The sequence below is a fragment of the Bos mutus genome, chromosome 6 (genome assembly GCF_027580195.1).
Source record: "Bos mutus isolate GX-2022 chromosome 6, NWIPB_WYAK_1.1, whole genome shotgun sequence".
Classification (NCBI taxonomy): Eukaryota; Metazoa; Chordata; class Mammalia; order Artiodactyla; family Bovidae; genus Bos; species Bos mutus.
Genome location: NC_091622.1, coordinates 84481955 through 84501633, shown reverse-complemented (window position 1 = coordinate 84501633; position 19679 = coordinate 84481955). Strand labels below are relative to the sequence as shown.

Below are 19679 nucleotides of genomic sequence, written 5' to 3'. Positions count from 1 at the left end.
GATAGTGAGGGCTTCCCTAGTGGGTTACCAGTAAAGAAAATGCTTACCAATGCAGAAGACTCTCATTTGATCCCTGACCCAGGAAGATCCCTCAGAGGAAGAAATGGCAACCCACTCCAGTATTCTTGCCTGGGAAATCCCATAGACAGAGGAGCCTGACAGGCTACATTCCAGGGGATCACAAAGAGTTGGACCTGACTTAGCAACTAAACAACAACTGGGAGATAGTGAAGGACAGAATAGACTGGTGTGCTGCAGTCCACGGGGTCACAAAGAGTCAGATACCAACAACTATATCAAAAGTTTACTTAACTTGAATCCTACATTAATTTTATTTACAATAAAAATATTTGCAAAGAAGAAAAAAACTGTTTAGAGTTGCACTGCAGACACTTTGGACAGAAAATGCACTTCCCATAAATGCTGCTTTTTTGGGGATGATTTCTCCTTCAGAAATTCAGGAGTTAATCCAGTTCTTTCTTTCTTTTACTTTGTCTCAATATTTCTCCTGGTCCTCTCATGAGCTGTACTGTGACTACTATACTAAGCACAAGTATCTAGGCATCTTACTAACTAGCATCAGCCTGAAATCTGCAGCAAATATGAAAACATAAATTGAATTTTAATAAAACAAACATGTCTCTAAAAATAGAATGTTCTCTTTTTTATCCTTCTCTAATCCTATAGGTGAATATGGGGAGTTCTGGCCATGATTTTGTCTTGAAATTCCATCAAATTTTCCATTAAAAAAAATCTCTTCCTTTCTTTTCTAAAAGTCTATCTTCAATACGCTTGCCAATAATTTGCCCTTGACGTCAAAAAAGTTATTCAGTCTAACTCAGATGATGTTATCTATTAACCAAGTTCAGTAAATGATTCACCATGAACTTTGACATCTATAAATCAAGTTAGACCTAAAATAACTAAATACAAATGTAAGTCTACCAAATATAAAAACTGAACAAATATAACACTATCAGAATAGATATAAATGATTTGGGCAATTACTGTCTTTTACAGGTATGAGAACAAGGTAATCATAATTTATTATTAGTTGGGGAATGAACTGTAAAGAAATAGAGGAGCTAAAAATATATTTTCTCAATTTTATGAGGCTTTGAATAATTAAATAATTATATTACTTTAAGGAATAGAACTTAAAAATGCAAGCACTGATGTTGCTAAAGACATAATGCATGTAATTAAAGCAGTAATACACCATAAACCTAAATCATATATTAGCAATATGATAATATCCTTTCCTATAATAGTCTTTAAATCATAGTTTAATCTTTGGTCATTTTATGCCAAACTCAAGATATATCTTCATTTTTTATCAATATGCAATGATGTTAACATAAAGGAGTTTAAGTAACTCAGGATTTAGAGACTTTATTTCTGAATTTTCTGAGTTCATTAAAAAAGATTACTCTGACAACTAAATGCATATATTCTATCTTGTAGGGACCAAAGCTTTTCTTAAACCATAATATTTACCTATTTGTGTCATCTATATATCATTATGGGGTTTCCCAGGTGGTGTCAGTGGTTAAGAACCTGCCTGCCAATGCAGGAGACATAAAAGACATGGGTGTGATCCATGGGTCAGAAAAGATTCCCTAGAGGAGGGTATGGCAATCCACTCCAGTATTCTTGCCTGGAGAACCCCATGGACTAAGGAACCTGGCTGGCTACAGTCCACAAGGGCCCAATGACTCAGATATGACCGAAGAGACTTAGCACATCTATACATGATTAAAATCATTGTATTAAAAATCTGATAATAATTTTAGGTATACAAAGGCCAAATCTTTGTAATAGGTTACATTTCTCTAGTTTAAGTACTAATAAACATTACTTTTGGAGTTTTATGACCTCTGGCTCTTATAGTTAAAGTAATATGCTTTAAAATATCTTTTAAGAGGGACGGTATGGGGAGGCAGGTGGGAGAGGGGTTCAGGATGGAGAACATGTGTACACCTGTGGCGGATTCATGTTGATGTAAGGCAAAACCAATACAATATTGTAAAGTAATTAGCCTCCAATTAAAATAAATAAATTTATATTAAAAAATAAAATAAAATATATTTTAAACTCTTTAACAATTCATATGTGATTATATTATGTAGTCCTGCTCAAGTTTTTCTGGATCATGATAATCTAAAATACTATAGGTAGATGCAAGCTTTTTGTTCATGTGTGTACATTCATATATATATATATATATATATATAACACAGAATCAGGTTCTGTATGTTATAAAAAAATGTTATTCACGCAGTGTTATACTTTGATTATTAAATTTACTTGCCTTTATGATAAGGGAAGTGTTTGTTTCCATTATGTTCTATATATTTTACCAAAGATAATAAGTCACCTGCTTACTGAAGTCTAACATATTGCCTAAATTAATGGGAGTATCAACGGTAATATTCTAAATGGTAATAGAGTTGGAATTTAGAAGGATCTGCTGCCTATGGAGCAGAAAACATAAATTTTGCAGTGTACATGAATTGCTACCTGCCGGGAACCACCATGGGAGATCCCACCCATGACAAAGGTCATGCGGAGAAGACCTGACAGGCAAAGGCGGATCAGGACTCGAAGGATTCCCTGGACCTTTTCGAGCACCTACCCAGAAACCAAAATCTGTCTGTCTACTGTTTACTATATTATGCCTTTCAACCACTCTTCTGATATTAGCAGGGGGCTATCCCTGACCACCTTTCTCTGGAGAAAATCAACTTAGGGCTCTTAAGTTGATAAGTCTCCTGGGCATGAAAGGAATATTTCTGTTCTAACCCATCTGTTGGCATTCTAGCTTGCTTGACAGGTTTTTCCTTACTCTTACAACTAACACACATGATTGTTCACAACTTCCCAACCATGAAAGGCACGAGAAGCCTAAACATTCTAAAAGTCCTAATGGGCATAAAGCCCATTATTATTAGAATAGTACTGGTAAAGGGCTTCATTATTGGGCCAATGCTTGCTGCCAAGTTCCCATATCCCTTGTCCATTGTGCACCTGGGAGTGCATTAGTTAATGTAGTTGGAATGTAAGAAAAACAAGTAGTAGCCTTAGTATTAACCACATCAGACCTTTGAGCTAATAAGTTCTTTCTTTGTTGTGACTCATGCACCTTTGTTCCGTGAGAATGTAACTCTGTTTAGTACTTTCTGAGGCTGACACAGATTAGAAATATAAAGAAAAAACACTTCAAGGGAAAACAAGTTTTCTGGTTGATCAACCTTTATTAAAAAAAGGGTCATAAAATGTCAACAGGCCTCCAGGCCAGAAGATAATGTACATAGCACAAGACCCTTGTTTATGGAAAGGCATACAGAAAAAAATCCTGGTTTCGATAAGGGCAAAACTGCTGGAGTGTTTGGGCTGTCTCTGCATGACCTTGCATCTTTCATTTCCCTCTATGTACAAGTCAGGGTATAAAAGCGCCTTTTGAAAATTAAGTTACGGGCCTCGCTTACTGAAGCTTGGCCTCCCCGTGTCATTCATTAACTGACGCCGTCCATCCTGAGGGTACCCTTGGATCCTGCTGGGGCTGGACCCCAACAGCTACCTACTATTTTCTGCTTTTCAATTTTATTTTTTCCCCAGGTTCTTTGCCTCTGAATCTCATTCCAGCTCTGCCATGGTTCTAGATTTTTTCTCTAAACTTTGCCAAACAGGCTGAGATTCTAATTCTCATTGTCAGTTACTGCCACCCACTTTCTCTCCAAAAAAAATAGTCCTTCATATATTTAGATGTAATTCCCTCATATATGATATCAACAGTCCATATGACACCATGAAATTCAGACATCTACCTTTCACAGTTAATGCAATATTCAGATGTAAACCATTATTCTTCACGGAGGGAAGCCACCCGAGCTGTGTAAGAGCCCTCCATAATGATGCAAATCTCAGCAGGAATCTATAAGTCTTCCCATCCATAGTGAAAACTTTAATTCCATGTGTATAATATTTCATAAAGAAAGGTTATTTCTACAAGCTGTCTATAGTGGTTGAGAAATTTTATATTAGGGGCTATAAATACTTCCATTTCCTCAGTACTTTTAACAAAATATAAAATCTGTTTAAATCTGAACTCATAATAACAGATAGTAAAGAGGACTTAAGGAGCCACTTGATGAAGGTGGAAGAGTGAAAGAGGCAGCTTAAAACTCATTCAAAAAATCTAGGATCATGGCATCCAGTCCCAACATGTCATGGCAAATAGATGGGGAAAAAGTGGAAACAGTGACAGATTTTATTTTCTTGGGCTGGAAAATCACTGCAGACCGTGACTGCAGCCACGAAGTTAAAAGATGATTGTTCCTTGAGAGGAAAGCTATGACAAACCTGGTGGGATTCGTGGTTTAGGTGCTAAGTCGTGTCTGTCTCTTGTGACCCCAAGCCAGTCTCCTCTGTCCATGGGATTCTCCAGGTGAGTATATAGGAGTGGGTTGCCAGTTCCTTCTCCAGGGTGTCTTCCTGACCCAGGGATCGAACCTAGGTCTCCTGCATTGCAGGCAGATACTTTACCAACCACACTATGATGGAAGCCCATGACAAACCTAAACAGAGCATTAAAAAGTGGAGACATCACTTTGCTGATAAAGGTCTCTATAGTCAAGGTTATGGTTTTTCCAGTAGTCATGTATGGATGTGATATTTGGAATATAAAGAAGGCTGAATGCTGAAGAATGAATGCTTTCTAACTGTAGTGCTGGTGAAGATTCTTGAGAAACCATTGGACAGCAAAGAGATCAAACCAGTCAATCCTAAAGGAAATCAACCCTGAATATTCATTGGAAGGATTGATGCAGAAGCTGAATCTCAAATACTTCGGCTACCTGATGTGAAAAGCTGACTCTTTGGAAAGTTTGAAGGCAAGAGGAGTATGGAGTGACAGAAGAGGAGATGGTTGATTGGCATCACTAAATCAGTGGACATGAGTTTGGGCAAAGTCTAGGAGATAGCAAAGGACAGTGATGCCTAGCATGCTGCAATTCATGGGGTTGCAGGAGTCAGACACAACTGCTCAACTGAACAACAACATCACCTCACACCACTCAGAATGGCTATCATCAAAAAATCTACAAGCAATAAATGTTGGAGAAAGAATGAAGAAAAGGGAGCCCTCTTGCACTGTTGGTTGGAATGCAAATTGGTATAGCCACATGGAGAACAGTAAAGATGTTCCCTAAAATACTAAAAATAGAACTACCAGAAGATCAGCAATTCCTAACTGGTCATGTACTCTAAGAAAGCCATATGTCAAAAAGATATATGCACCTCAAATGTCATTTCAGTACTATTTATTAATGCAATAGCCAGAACATAGAAGTGACATAAATGTCCATCAGCAGATAAATGAATAACATATATTAATGCATACATGTGGAATCTGAAAAAAAAAAAAAAGGTACAGATTAATCTATTTGCAGGACAAGGGTATAGATGCAGACATAGAGTACAGATATGTGGACTTGGGAGGGGGAATGAATTGGGAGATTGGGTTTGACATATATAACCTACCATGTGCAAAACAGATAAATGGTAGAAACCTGCTGTATAGTTTATGGAGCTCTGCTTGTTGCTCTTTGGTGACTTAGATGGTGGGATGGGGATTCACAAAGAGGTCCAAGAGGGAGGGTACATATGTATACGTACAGCTGATCACTTTGTTGTACAACAGAAACTAACACAACAATGTAAAGCAGCTATACACCAATAAAAGATCTGGAAAAAAAAAAAAAACTATCACTGTTTATGGAAAACATGATACTACACATAGAAAATCCTAAAGATGATGCACAAAACTACTAGATCTCATGAATGAATTTGGTAAGTAAACAGGATACAAAATTAATACAGAAATTTGTTGTATTTCTATACACCAGCAATGAATGATCAGAAAGAAATTAAAGAAAAAAAATCCCCATTACCATTTCATCAAAAAGAATAAAATATCTAGGAATAATCGTACCAAGGAAGCCAAAGACCTGTGCTCTGAACAGGATAAGACCCTGATGAAATAAATCAAAGATGACACAATCAGATGGAAATATATACCATAGTCTTGAATTGGAAGAATCAATATTATCAAAATTTCTACTGTACTCAAGGCAATCTACAGATTCAATGCAATCCCTACCAAATTACCAATGGTATTTTTTATAAACTAACACAATTAAAAAAAAAATTATGGAGACACAAAAGACCCTGAATGGTGAAAGCAATTTTGAGAAAGAAAAACAAAGGTGGAGGAATAAGCTCTCCCAGACTACACTACAAAGCTATAGTCAACAAGGCAGATGGTACTGGCACAAAACAGATATAGATCACTGGAACAGAATAGAAAGTCCAGAAATAAACCCACAGACTTATATTCAATTAATCTCTAACTGTGGAGAAAAAAACAGGATCTTCAATAGGTGGTGCTGGGAAAACTGGAAAGATATATGTAAAAGAATGAAAGTAGAACATTATTTAACATCATATACAAAAATTAACTCAAAATGGATTAAGGACCTAAATGTAAGACCAAAACATTCTTTGAATAAATCACAATAATATCCTTTTTGATTCATTTCCAAGAGTATTGGAAATGAAAACTAAACTAACAAATGGGATCAAATTAAACTCAAAAGCTGTTGCACAGCAAAGCAGAACATAAGCAAAATAGGAAGGCAACCTCAGAGTGGGAAAAAATATTTACAGATGAATAAATTGACAAGGGATTAATCTCCAAAATATTGCATCAACACAGATAGACCTGAAAGTGATCATACTAAGTGAATAAGGAATACAGAGAAAGATAACTATCACATTGCTTATATGTGCAATCTAAAAAAAGAAAAAAGAACTTATTTACAAAACAAAAACAGATACACACTAAAAACAAACTTATGGTTACAAAATGGGCAAGGTAGGGGGAAAAATAAATTGGGAGTTTGGATTAGCAGATATAGACTACTATATTTAAAGTAGTTGAACCAACAAGGACTTACTATACTTATTATAAACCACAGGAAATTCTGCTCAATATTCTGTAACAACATAAATGTGAAAAGAATTTTGAAAAGAGCAGATATATGTATATGTATAACTGAATCACTTTGCTGTACACCTGAAACTAACACATTGTTAATCAACTATAATCCAGTATAAAATTAAAAATAAAATAAATCTCCTTGCCTTAACATCTCTTAAAGTGTGCGTATTTCCAGCATTAAGTGATGATCTCTTCTGTACCTAAAATATCTAGAAGAGTTATCAGTAAAAAAAAAAAACACTATAGAGATCTTCCTGTTCAAATGATCTTAAAAATAAAACCAGAAAAAATATTCCAAAAAATCTAGCCCTAATAGAATATGCAATCACATAATCTCAGATTTTAAAATATTACTTAGAAATTATTATGGATTTGTGTTTAAGCCTGAGTAAATATTTCCTAACTCAGTGTATTGTGTTTTATCAAGGTTTTTTTTTGTTTTTTGTTTTTTTTTTCACTTCAAAGCAGTTGCTTTCCATTTTAATCCATTATACAAAGTACACATTTCAAAGTTCAGCCCAACCTACTATGAACTCATTGGAATTGTTAAGGAGAGATCTTTGGATTGTGAGTTTCATGCATTTGGTTTAAGATTTAATTCAAGCAAGAGTTAACCATGAAGACTGTGAAAGGCTTCTGCATCCTTTTCATGCTGCATCTATGTTTCCTTGACTCCGGGAGGACGGGCAAAGTTCTTGTATGGCCTGCGGATTTTAGTCACTGGATTAATTTACAAGTTATTCTAGAAGAGCTTCACTTTCGTGGGCATGAGATAACTGTCCTGGTACCTTCACAAAATCTTGCAATTGATCATACCAAGATTCCCTATCATGTGGAGATCCTCCATATTTCAGTAACTAAAGAAACTTTGATAGAAGAGCTCAATACCATTCTCTATGAAGAAACTTTTGAACTGCCAAAACTCTCATGGTGGGAAATGCAAATAAAACTGGCAGACTTAGAGAGAAAATTTTTATTAATAAACAGAAGAGTGTGTGACAGTGCTATCACAAACAAGGAGTTACTCAGCAGGCTACAGGCAGCCAAGTTTGATGTCTGTATTGCTGACCCTTTAAGTTTTTGTGGGGAATTGGTGGCTGAACTCCTGAATATTCCATTTATATTCACTTTTCGGTTTTTCTGTGCGAATGTCATTGAAAGACTGTGTGCTGGGCTTCCTATGCCTTCTTCATATGTTCCTGGTATCACATCAAGACTGACAGACAAGATGACTTTTATACAGAGGCTGGAGAACTGGTTACTGTATACAGTGAGTGACATGATATATTCCTATTATGTATTTCTGGAATGGGATGAATATTACAGCAAGGTTTTAGGTAAGAATAATATGTATGTAATAAATATTCTTATATTCTATAAATAATGTAAACATTTATCTAACTGTATGAAAACTTACAAATGCTATTTTAGGGTGGCTACACTGTTTTGAATGTAAAAATTAATAACACTCTAATTGTTTTTGTTGTTGTTTTGTGTTATATGATTGAATAATGATAACATTCCATCTTCTAGAGGATCTTCCCAACCCAGAGATCGAACCCAGGTCTCCTGCATTGCAGGTTGATTCTTTACCATCAAAGTCACCAGGGGAACCCTGGTATATATCCAAAAAGGAATATTCTCTATATTTAAGCTTAAGTTTTTGGAGTGTCTGGAAAACCCAAATCTGACAGTGTGCTTAATTTCCATAACCCTGGACTACTCTTGTGTTCTGCTTCTCCTTTTTCACAACCTGATTCCTTTCTGATTAACCTGTTCTTCTTAAGGCTTTATATTTGTATTCTATGAAAGAATAGTTAATTGATGACCAGGTTTGCAATGTGGTGAGCATGAAACTAGAAAATAAATAATGTAGTTTGGTTTCATTTGTTCTTGTCTTCAAAAGTGTAAAAACAAAAGAAGATTTTTTTTCCTATAGGACCATGCTTCTAGATTTTTTAACTCACTTTAGTATTTTGTTCTTCTTCTATTTAAGGTTAGAGGTCATTAGAGGTCAACTAGTGACTTTTGACCCTGAGCACAAATTTTTTCTCTATTTTAGCAAGCCCATGTACCTCTTCTATTTTGCTTTTGACTAATTTATTTTTTATTATGTTTATGTGATTATGATAAGGAAGTTTTGCATAAGAGGTAACTTATCTTTGAGAAAACAGTACCTTTCGTATATTATTTAGTTAGATTTTTTTTGAGGTATTATTAACATGCAACACTGTATTAGTTTCAGATTGTGACAAAAAATTAGTCAATAGTCAACCTAGAATAGTATGGAAGATTTCATTTGAGCCAATCTGAGGATTATAACCCTGGAGAAAATCTGTCAGGAAGCTCTGAGGAATGCTCTGCCCATTAGAAGTTAAAGAACTGTCATATAAGTTTTTGAGGGAAGGGGTTATACATGAAAGAGTTATACATCAGAACATTATATTGCCAGTTTATGTAGTCCTAAAAAGTGAGTGGTGGGTCACTGTGACCCCTTAAAAGATTAAGGAAAGAATGTTAGCTTTTAATGAGTTAGGTTGCTGGTGCCAGGAGGAAATTAGTTTTTCTGTAGAGTAAACTTCCCTGTGTCTTCTGAGGGGATCTAGTTAATGTATAATGCAGAAGCACATTGCACACTAAAACAGGGAGTGCCGGGCAGTGGCTCAACTGGTAGAAAAATTTTCATGCAAAATTTTGCTTCTCCGGACTTAAAATAATTTTGTTTCAACACAGGTATACAACAAAATGATTAGATATTTGCACCTATTGTGAAATAATCACCAAATAACTCTAGATAATATCCATCGCTACACATAAATACAAATGGTATTTATTTGAAAACTCTTAATTTCTACTTTTGTTATTTTTGAGATTGGACCCAAGTACTGCATTTCACACACTTTTCTTGACTATGAGGAACACTCCCATTTCTTCTAAGTTATTCTTGCCCATGGTAGTAGATACAGTGGTCATCTGAATTAAATTCACCCACTCCAGTTCATTTTAGTTCACTGATTCCTAAAATGTCTATGTTCACTCTTGCTATCTCCTTTTTGATCACTTCCAATTTATGTTGACTTGTGGGCTGAACATTCCAGGTTCCTATTCAATATTCTCTTACAGCATCAGACTTTACTTCTGTCACCAGTTACATCTAAACCTGGACATTATTTTTGCTTTCGCTCCATCTCTTCATTGTATCTGGAGTTATTTCTCCACTCTTCTCCAGTAGCATATTGGGCATCTACCGTCCTAGGGATTTCATCTTTCAGTGTCATATCTTTTTGCCTTTTCATACTGTTCGTGGGGTTCTCAAGGCAAGAATACTGAAGTGATTTGGCATTGTCTTCTCCAGTGTACCAGATTTTGCCAGAACTTTCTGCTGTGACCCACTCATCTTGGGTGGCCCTACACGGCATGGCTTACAGTTTCATTGAGTTAGACAAGGCTGTGGTCCATGTGATCAGTTTGGTTAGTTTTCTGTGTTTTTCATTGTGGTTTTCATTCTGTCTGCCGTCTGATGAAAAAGATAAGAGGCTTATGCAAGTTTTCTGATGGGAGAGCCTGTTGTGGGGGAACCGGTTTTGTTCTGATGGGCAGGGCCATGCTCAGTGAATCTTTAATCCAATTTTCTGCTGATGAGCGGGGCTAGGTTCCTTCCCTGTTGTTTGGCCTGAGGCCAAACTTTCAACCCATGCCTCCACCAGAGACTCTTGGACACCCAAAGGCAAGTCTGGCTCGGTCTCCCACTGGCCTCCAAAGTCAAATTCCCTGTGGGTTCTCAGTTACATTGCCAGATTCCCAGATTGGAAAATCTGTTCTAAGAAAATCTGAACTTTCTTAACAGTGTGGGAAAATCTTTAGTATAATTGTTCTGCAGTTTGTGGGTCATCTGCTCAGCGGCTCTATGGTAGGGCTAATGACGACCTCCACCATGAGGCTCAGGCCTCTCATTGGATAATCCAGACCTGCTGCAGTTAGATTCCCTGTCCCCACAGGAGGCGACTGCTGACCCATACCTTTGCAGGAGATACTCAAACAATCAAAGGTAGGTCTCGCTCAGTCTCTATGGGACATCTGGGTCTTGGTGTGCACAAGAGTTTGTTTGAGTCCTCCAAGCATCTCTGGTGAGTATGAGGTTTGATTATAAAGACAATTTTGCCCCTCCTACCATCTTATTGAGGCTTCTCCTTTGCCCTTGGAATTGGGATATCTTTTTTTTTTTTTGGTGGAATCCAACATTCTGTCCGTGGTTGTACAGCAGCTAGTTGCAACTTTGGAGTTCACACAGGAGAAGATGAGCACATGACCTTTTAGTCTGCCATCTTGTTTGTTGATGTCCTTTTCATCATAAGGGACTGGAAGGCAAAAGCAGGAAGTCAAGAGATAGCTGGAGTAACAGGCAAATTGACTATGGAGTACAAAATGAAGCGGGGAAAAGGCTAACAGAGTTTTGTCAAGAGAAGGCAATGGTCATAGCAAACACCCTCTTCAACAGCACAAGAGAAGTCTCTAGATGTGGACATCACCAGATGGTCAACACCGAAATCAGATTGATTATATTCCTTGGAGTTGAAGATGGAGAAGAACTATACAGTCAGCAAAAACAAGACAGGAAGTTGATTCTGGCTCAGATCATGAACTCCTTATTACCCAATTCATACTTTAATTAAAGAAAGTAGAGAAATCCACTGGACCATTCAGGTATGACCTAAATCAAATCCAGTGTGATTATACAGTAGAAACGACAAATAGATTTAAAGAATGAGATCTGATAGACAGAGTTCCTGACGAACTAAGGATGGAGGTTCATAACATTGTACAGGAGGCAGTGATCAAGACTATCTCCAAGAAAAAGAAATGCAAAAGGCAAAATGTCTGAGGAATCCTTACAATTAGCTGACAAAAGAAGAGAAGCTAAAGGCAAAGGAGAAAAGGAAAGATATATTCATCTGAATGCAGAGTTCCAAAGAATAGCAAGGAGAGATAAGAAAATCTTCCTAAGTGATCAGTGCAAAGAAATAGAGAAAGACAATACAATGGGAAAGACTAGAGATCTCTTCAAGAAAATTAGAGATACCAAGGGAAATTTTCATGCAAAGATGGGCACAATAAAGAACAGATACGGTATGGACCTAATAGAAGCAGAAGATATTAAGAAGAGGTGGCAAGAATACACAGAAGAACTGTATAAAAAACATCTTCATGACCCAGATAACCATGATGGTGTGGTCATGCACATAGAGTCAGACATCCTGGAGTCTGAAGTTAAGTGGGGCTTAGGAAGCATCACTACAAACAAAGCTAGTGGAGGTGATGAAATTCCAGCTGAGCTATTTCAAGTCCTAAAAGATGATGCTGTGAAAGTGCTGCACTCAATATGCCAGCAAATTTGGAAAAATCAGCATTGGCAACAGGACTCAGAAAGATCAGTTTTCATCCCATTCCCAAAGAAAGGCAATGCCAAAGAAAGCTCAAAATACCACACAATTGCACTCATCTCACACGCTAGCAAAGTAATGCTGAATATTCTCAAAGCCATGCTGCAACACTGTGGATGTTCAAGCTGGATTTAGAAAAGGGCAAAGAACCAGAGATCAAATCGTCAACATCTGCTGGATCGTAGAAAAATTGAGAGCTCCAGAAAAATATCTAGTACCACTTTATTGCAATGTCAAAAACTTTGACTGTGTGGATTACAAAATAATGGAAAAATTCTTCAAGAGATGGGAATACCAGATTATCTTACCTGACTCCTGCAAAGCTTGTATGGAGGTCAAAAGGAACAGTAAGAACTGGAAATGGAACAACAGACTGGTTCCAAATAGGGAAAGGAGTACATCAAGGCTGTATATCCTCTCCCTGGCTTATTTTCATGATGGAGAATACATCATGAAAAATGCCAGGGTGGATGAAGCACAAGCTGGAATCTAGATTGCCAAGAGAAATACCAATAGCCTCAGATATGCAAATGACACCACCCTTATGGTAGAAAGTGAAGAGGAACAACAGAGACTTGATGAAGGTGAAAAACTGGTTTAACACAACATTCAAAAAATGAAGATCATGGCATACGGTCCCATCACCAATGAAAAAAGATGGGGAAAACAACGGAAAGAGTGAGAGACTTTATTTTCTTGGGCTCCAAAATCACTGCAGATAATGATTGCAGCCATGAAATTAAAAGACCTTTCACTTTGGAAGAAAAGCTGTGACAAACCTAGACAGCATATTAAAAAGCAGAGACATTACTTAGGCAACAAAGATCCATATAGTCAAAGCTATGGTTTGACCAGTAATTTTATATTGATGCAACAGTTGGACCATAAAGAAGGCTGATCATGGAAGAACTGATCCTTTTGAACTGTGGTGTTGGAGAAACATCTTGAGACTCCCTTAGACTGCAAGGAGATCAAACCAGTCAATCCTAAAGGAAATCAATCCTTAAGATTCATTGGAAGGACTGATGCTGAAGCTGAAGCTCCAATATTTTGGCCACCTGATGTGAAGAACCGACTTACTAGAAAAGATCCTGATGCTGGGCAAGATTTAAGGCAGGAGGAAATGGGAATGACAGAGGACCAGCTGTTTGGATGGGACTACCATCTCAGTGGACATGAGTTTGAGCAGGCTCCAGGAGATGATGAAGGATAGGAAAGCCTGGATTGCTGTAGTCCATGGTGCCACGAAATGTAGAACATGAATGAGTGACTGAACAAGAACAATAACCACATTGCAGACATAGAGTTTGCAAATATTTTTTCTATTTTCATAGGCTGCCTTCTTGTTTGTTGATCATTTCTCTTACTGTGCAGTGTGCAGCAGCCACTAGTTGAAAGAAGTTCACCTAGTTCATTTTTTTATATTGTTACTTATACTTTCAGTTCAGTTCAGTAGCTCAACCATGTCTTATTCCTTGAAACCCCATGGATAGCAGCATTCCAGGCTTCCCTGTACATCACCAACTCCCTTAGCCTACACAAACTCACTGTCCATAGGGTCAGTGATGCCATCCAACCATCTCATCCTCTATCATCCACTTCTTCTCCTGCCTTCAGTCTTGCCCAGCATCAGGTTCATTTCCAGTGAGTCAGTTCTTTGCATCAGGTGGCCAATGTATTGGAGCTTCAGCTTCAGCATCACTTCTTCCAATGAATATTTAGGACTGATTTCTTTTAGGAATGATGGGTTTGATCTCCTTGCAATCCAAGGTACCCTCAAGAGTTTGTTCCAACAGCACAGTTCAAAAGCATCCATTCTTCAGTGCTCAGTTTTCTTTACAGTCCAAATCCATTCATACATGACTACTGGAAAAACCATAGCTTTGATTAGATGGCCCTTTATCAGAAAATTAATGTCTCTGGAATTTAATATGCTGTCTAGGTTGTTCATAGCTTTTTTTCCAATGAGCAAGCATCTTTTAACTTCATGGCTGCATCATGATCTACAGTGATTTAGGAGCTCCCCAAAATAAAGTCTCTCAGTGTTTCCATTGTTTCACCATCAATTTGTCATTAAGTCATGGGACCAGATGCTATGATCCTCATTTTTTGAATATTGAGTTTTAAGACAACTTTTTTACTCTCCTCATTCATTTTCATCAAGAGGATCCTCAGCTACTGTTGGCTTTCTGCCAGGATGGTGGTGTCATCTGCACATCTGAGGTTATTGATATATGTCCCTGCCATCTTCATTCCAGCTTGTGCTTCATCCATCCTGGCATTTTTCAATATGTACTCTTCATATAAGTTAAATAAGCAGTGTGACAATATACAACTTTGACATACTCTTTTCCCTATTTGGAACAAGTCTGTTGTCCCATATCCAGTTCTAACTGTTGTTTCTTGATCTGCACATGGATTTCTCAGGAGGCAAGTACATTGGTCTGATAGTCCCATCTCTTGAAGAATTTTTCCATTATTTTGTAATCCACACAGTCAAGGGCTTTGAGGTAGTCAATAAAGCAGAAGTAGATGTAGTAGTAGAGGAGAGTGAAAAAGTTTGTTTAAAACTCAACGTTCAGTAAACTAAGATCATGGCATCCAATTCCATCACTTTATGGCAAATAGATAGGAAAGCAATGGAAAGAGTGACAGACTTTAATTTGGGGGGGGGGGTTCAAAGTCACTGCAGGTGGTGACTGCAGCCATGAAATTAAAAGAACGCTTGCTCCTTGGAAGATAAATTATGACCAACCTAGACAGCTTATTAAAATGCAGAGACATTGCTTTACCGACAAAGGACCATCTAGTCAAAACTATGGGTTTTCCAGTAGTAATGTATGAATGTGAGAATTGGACTATAAAGAAATCTGAGCACGAAGAATTGATGCTTTTGAACTGTGGTGTTGGAGAAGACTCTCGAGAGTCCCTTGGACTACACGGAGATCCAACCAGTCCATCTTAAAGGAAATCAGCCCTGAATATTCGTTGGAAGGACTGATGCTCAAGCTGAAACTCCAATAGTTTGTTCACATGATGTGAAAAACTGGCTCATTTGAAAAGACCCTGATGTTGGGAAAGATTGAAGGCAGGAGGAGAAGGGGATGACAGAGGATAAGATGGTTGGGTGGCATCACTGATTCAATGGACATGAGTTTGAGTATCTCCGTGAGTTGGTGATGGACAGGGAAGCCTGGTGTGCTGAAGTCCATGGAGTCACAAAGAGTCAGACATGACTGACCGACTGAACTGAACTGAGCTGGTGCAATATTGTTCTTTACAGCATCAGACTTACTTCGATCACCAGTCACATTTACACCTGGCATTGTTTTTGCTTTTGGTCCATCACTTTATTCTTTCTGGAGTTATTTCTCCACTCTTCTCCAGTAGCATGTTGGGCACCTACCGGCCTGAGGTATTCATCTTTCAGTGTCATATCTTTTTGCCTTTTCATATTACTCGTGGCATTCTCAAGGAAAGAATATTGATGTGGTTTGCCATTCTCTTCTTCAGTGGACTGCATTTTGTTAGAACTTTCCATCATGACCTCTCCATCTTTGCAGCACTAAATGTAATGGCTCACAATTTCACTGAGTTAGATGAGGCTGTGGTCCATGTGATCACTTTTATTAGTTTTGTATAATGATGGTTTTCATTCTGCCTGCCCTCTGATGAATAAGAATAAGAGGCTTATGAAGCTTCCTGATGGGAGAGTCTTGGATTACCATATTGAATGGTTTGCCTTGGAAACGAACAGAGATCATTCTGTCGTTTTTGAGATTGCATCAATCTCAAATTGATGGTTGGATGGCGTCACCCACTCAACGGACATGGGTTTGGGTGGACTCCACGAGTTGATGATGGACAGGGAGGCCTGGCATGCTGTGGTTCATGGGATCACAAAGAATCGGGCACGACTGAGGGACTGAACTGAACTGAACTGACGGGAGAGCTTAATTGTGGGGGACACTGGGTTTTATTCTAATGGGTAGGGCCATGCTCAGTCAATCTTTAATCCAATTTTCTCCTGATGGGTGGGGCTGTGTTACCTCCCCGTTGTTTCAGTTCAGTTTACTTCAGTTCAGTGGCTCAGTCATGTCTGACTCTTTGCAACCCCATGGACTGCAGCATGCCATGACTTCCTGTTCATTCAACCTCCTGGAGTTTACTCAAACTCATGTCCATTGAGTCAGTGATGCCATCCAGCCATCTCATCCTCTGTCATCTTTTTCTCTTCCTGCCTTCAATCTTTCCCAGCATCAGGGTCTTTTCAAATGAACCAGTTTTCACATCATGTGACCAAAGTATTGGAGTTTCAGCTTCAGCATCAGTCCTTCCAATGAATATTTGTGATTGATTTCCTTTAGGGTGGACTGGTTGGATCTCCTTGCAGTCCAAGGGATTCTCAAGAGCCTTCTCTAACACCACAGTTCAAATTTATCAATTCTTTAGCACTCAACTTTCTTTATAGTACAACTCTCACATCCATGCATGACTCCTGGAAAAAACCATAACCTTGACTAGATGGGCATTTTTTTGGCAAAGAAACATCTCTGCTTTTTAATATGCTGTTTAGGTTGGTCATTGGAGAAGGCAATGGCACCCCACTCCAGTGCTGTTGCCCGGAAAATCCCATGGATCGAGGAGCCTGGTAGGCTGCGGTCCATGGGGTCGCTAAGAGTCAGACACGACTGAGCGACTTCACTTTCACTTTCCACTTTCATGCATTGGAGAAGGAAATGGCAACCCACTCCAGTGTGCTTGCCTGGAGAATCCCATGGACTGAGAAGCCTAGTAGTCTGCAGTCCATGGGGTCGCACAGAGTCGGACACGACTGAAGCGACTTAGCAGCAGCAGCAGCAGCAGGTTGGTCATAACTTTTCTTCCAAGGAGCAAGTGGCTTTTAATTTCAAGGCTGCAATCACCATATGCAATGATTTTGGAGCCCAAAAAATTAAATCTCTCACTGTTTCCACTGTTTCCCTATCTATTTGCGATGAAGTGATGGGACCAGATGTCATGATGTTAGTTATCTGAATGTTGAGCTTTAAGCCAACGTTTTCACTCTCCTCTTTCACTTTCATCAAGAGGCTTTTTAGGTCTTCTTCATTTTCTGCCATAAGAGTGGTGTCATCTGCATATCTGAGGTTATTGATATTTCTCCTGTCAATCTTGATTCCAGCTTGTGCTTCATTCAGTCCAGCATTTCTAATGATGTACTCTGCATATAAGTTAAGTAAGCAGTTAGACACATACATCTTTGACATACTCCTTTTCCTATTTGGAACCAGTCTGTTGTTCCATGTCCAGTTCTAACTGCTGCTTCCTGATCTGCATACATATTTCTCAACAGGCAGGTCAGGTGATCTGCTATTCCCATCTGTTTAAGAATATTCCACAGTTTGTTATGATCCACACAATTAAAGGCTTTGACATAGTCAATAAAGCATAAATAGGTGTTTTTCTGGAACTCTCTTGCTTTTTCGATGATCCAAGGAATGTTGGCAATTTGATCTCTGGTTCCTCTGCCTTTTCTAAAACCAGCTTGAACATCTTGAAGTTCATGGTTCATTTACTATTGAAGCCTGGCTTTGAGAATTTTGAGCATTACTTTGCTAGAATGTGAGATGAATGCAATTGTGTGGTAGTTTAAGCATTCTTTGTCATTGCCTTTCTTTGGGATTGGAATGAGAACTGGTCTTTCCAGTCCTGTGGCCACTGCTGAGTTTTCCAAATTTGCTGGCATATTGAGGGCAGCACTTTCACAGCATCATCTTTCAGGATTTGAAATAGCTCAACTGGAATTCCATCACCTCCACTAGCTTTGTTCATAGTGATGCTTCCTAAGGCCCACTTGACTTCACATTCCAGATTATCTGGCTCTAGATAAGTGATCATACCATCATGATTATCTGGGTCATGAAGATCTTTTTTGTATACTTCTTCTGTATATTCTTGCCTCCTCTTAATATTTTCTTCTTCTATTAGGTTCATACCAGTTTTTGTCTATATCGAGCCCATCTTTACATGAAATGTTCCCTTAGTATCTCTAATTTTCTTGAAAAGATCTCTAGTCTTGCCCATTATTTTGTTTTCCTCTATTTCTTTTCACTGATCCCTGAGGAAGTCTTTCTTATCTCTACTGGTTATTCTTTGGAACTCTGCATTCAAATGGATATCTCTTTCTTTTTCTCCTTTTTTTTTTTTTTTTTTTCTCTTCTGTTCACAGCTATTTGTAAGGCCTCCTCAGACTACCATTTTGCTCTTTTGCATTTCTTTTCTTGGTGATGGTCTTGATCCCTGTCTCCTGTACAATGTCAGGAATCTCCAAGCATAGTTCATCAGGCACTCTGTCTATCATATTTAATCCCTTGAATCTATTTCTCACTTCCACTGTATAGTAAGGGATTTGTTTTAGGTCATACCTGAATGGTCTAGTGGCTTTCCCTACTTTCTTCAATTTATCTGAATTTGGCCATAAGGAATTCATAATCTTAGTCACAGTCAGCTCCCAGTCTTGTTTTTGCTGACTGTATAGAGCTTCTCCATCTTTCACTGCAGAGAATATAATAATCTGATTTTGGTTTTGACCATCTGGTGTTATGCATGTGTAGAGTCTTTTCTTGTGTTGTTGGAAGAGGGTGTTTGCTATGAACAGTGCATTCTCTTGGCAGAACTCTATTAGCCTTTGCTCTGCTTCATTCTGTACTCCAACGCCAAACTTGCCTGCTACTCCAGGTATTTCTTTACCTCCTACTTTTGCATTCCAGTCCCCTATAATGAAAAGAACATCTTTTTTGGGTGTTAGTTCTAGAAGGTTTTGTAGGTCTTCATAGAACCATTCAAATTCATCTTCCTCAGCATTGTCAGTCAGTCAGTTCAGTCACTCAGTCATGTCAGACTCTTTGCCACCCTATGGCCTGCAGCATGCCAGGCCTCCCTGTCCATCACCAAGTCCTGGAGTTACTCAAACTCATGTCCACTGCATCAGTGATGCAATCCAACCATCTCATCCTCTGCCGTCCCCTTCTCCTCTCACCTGTAATCTTCCCTAGCATCAGGGTCTTTTCAAATGAGTCAGCTCTTCGCATCAGGTGGCCAAAATCCTCAACGTTACTGGTCGTCAAACCCATGCCTCCACTGGAGACTCTTCAACACTCATAGGCAAGTCTGACTCA

At 38.4% G+C, this 19679-nt stretch overlaps 1 pseudogene; it reads left to right on the top strand.

Moving 5' to 3' along the window:
- Positions 1–7676: 7676 nt before the first annotated feature.
- The window catches only part of LOC102284258 (UDP-glucuronosyltransferase 2C1-like), a 38863-nt pseudogene continuing 26860 nt past the window's right edge, over positions 7677–19679 (top strand).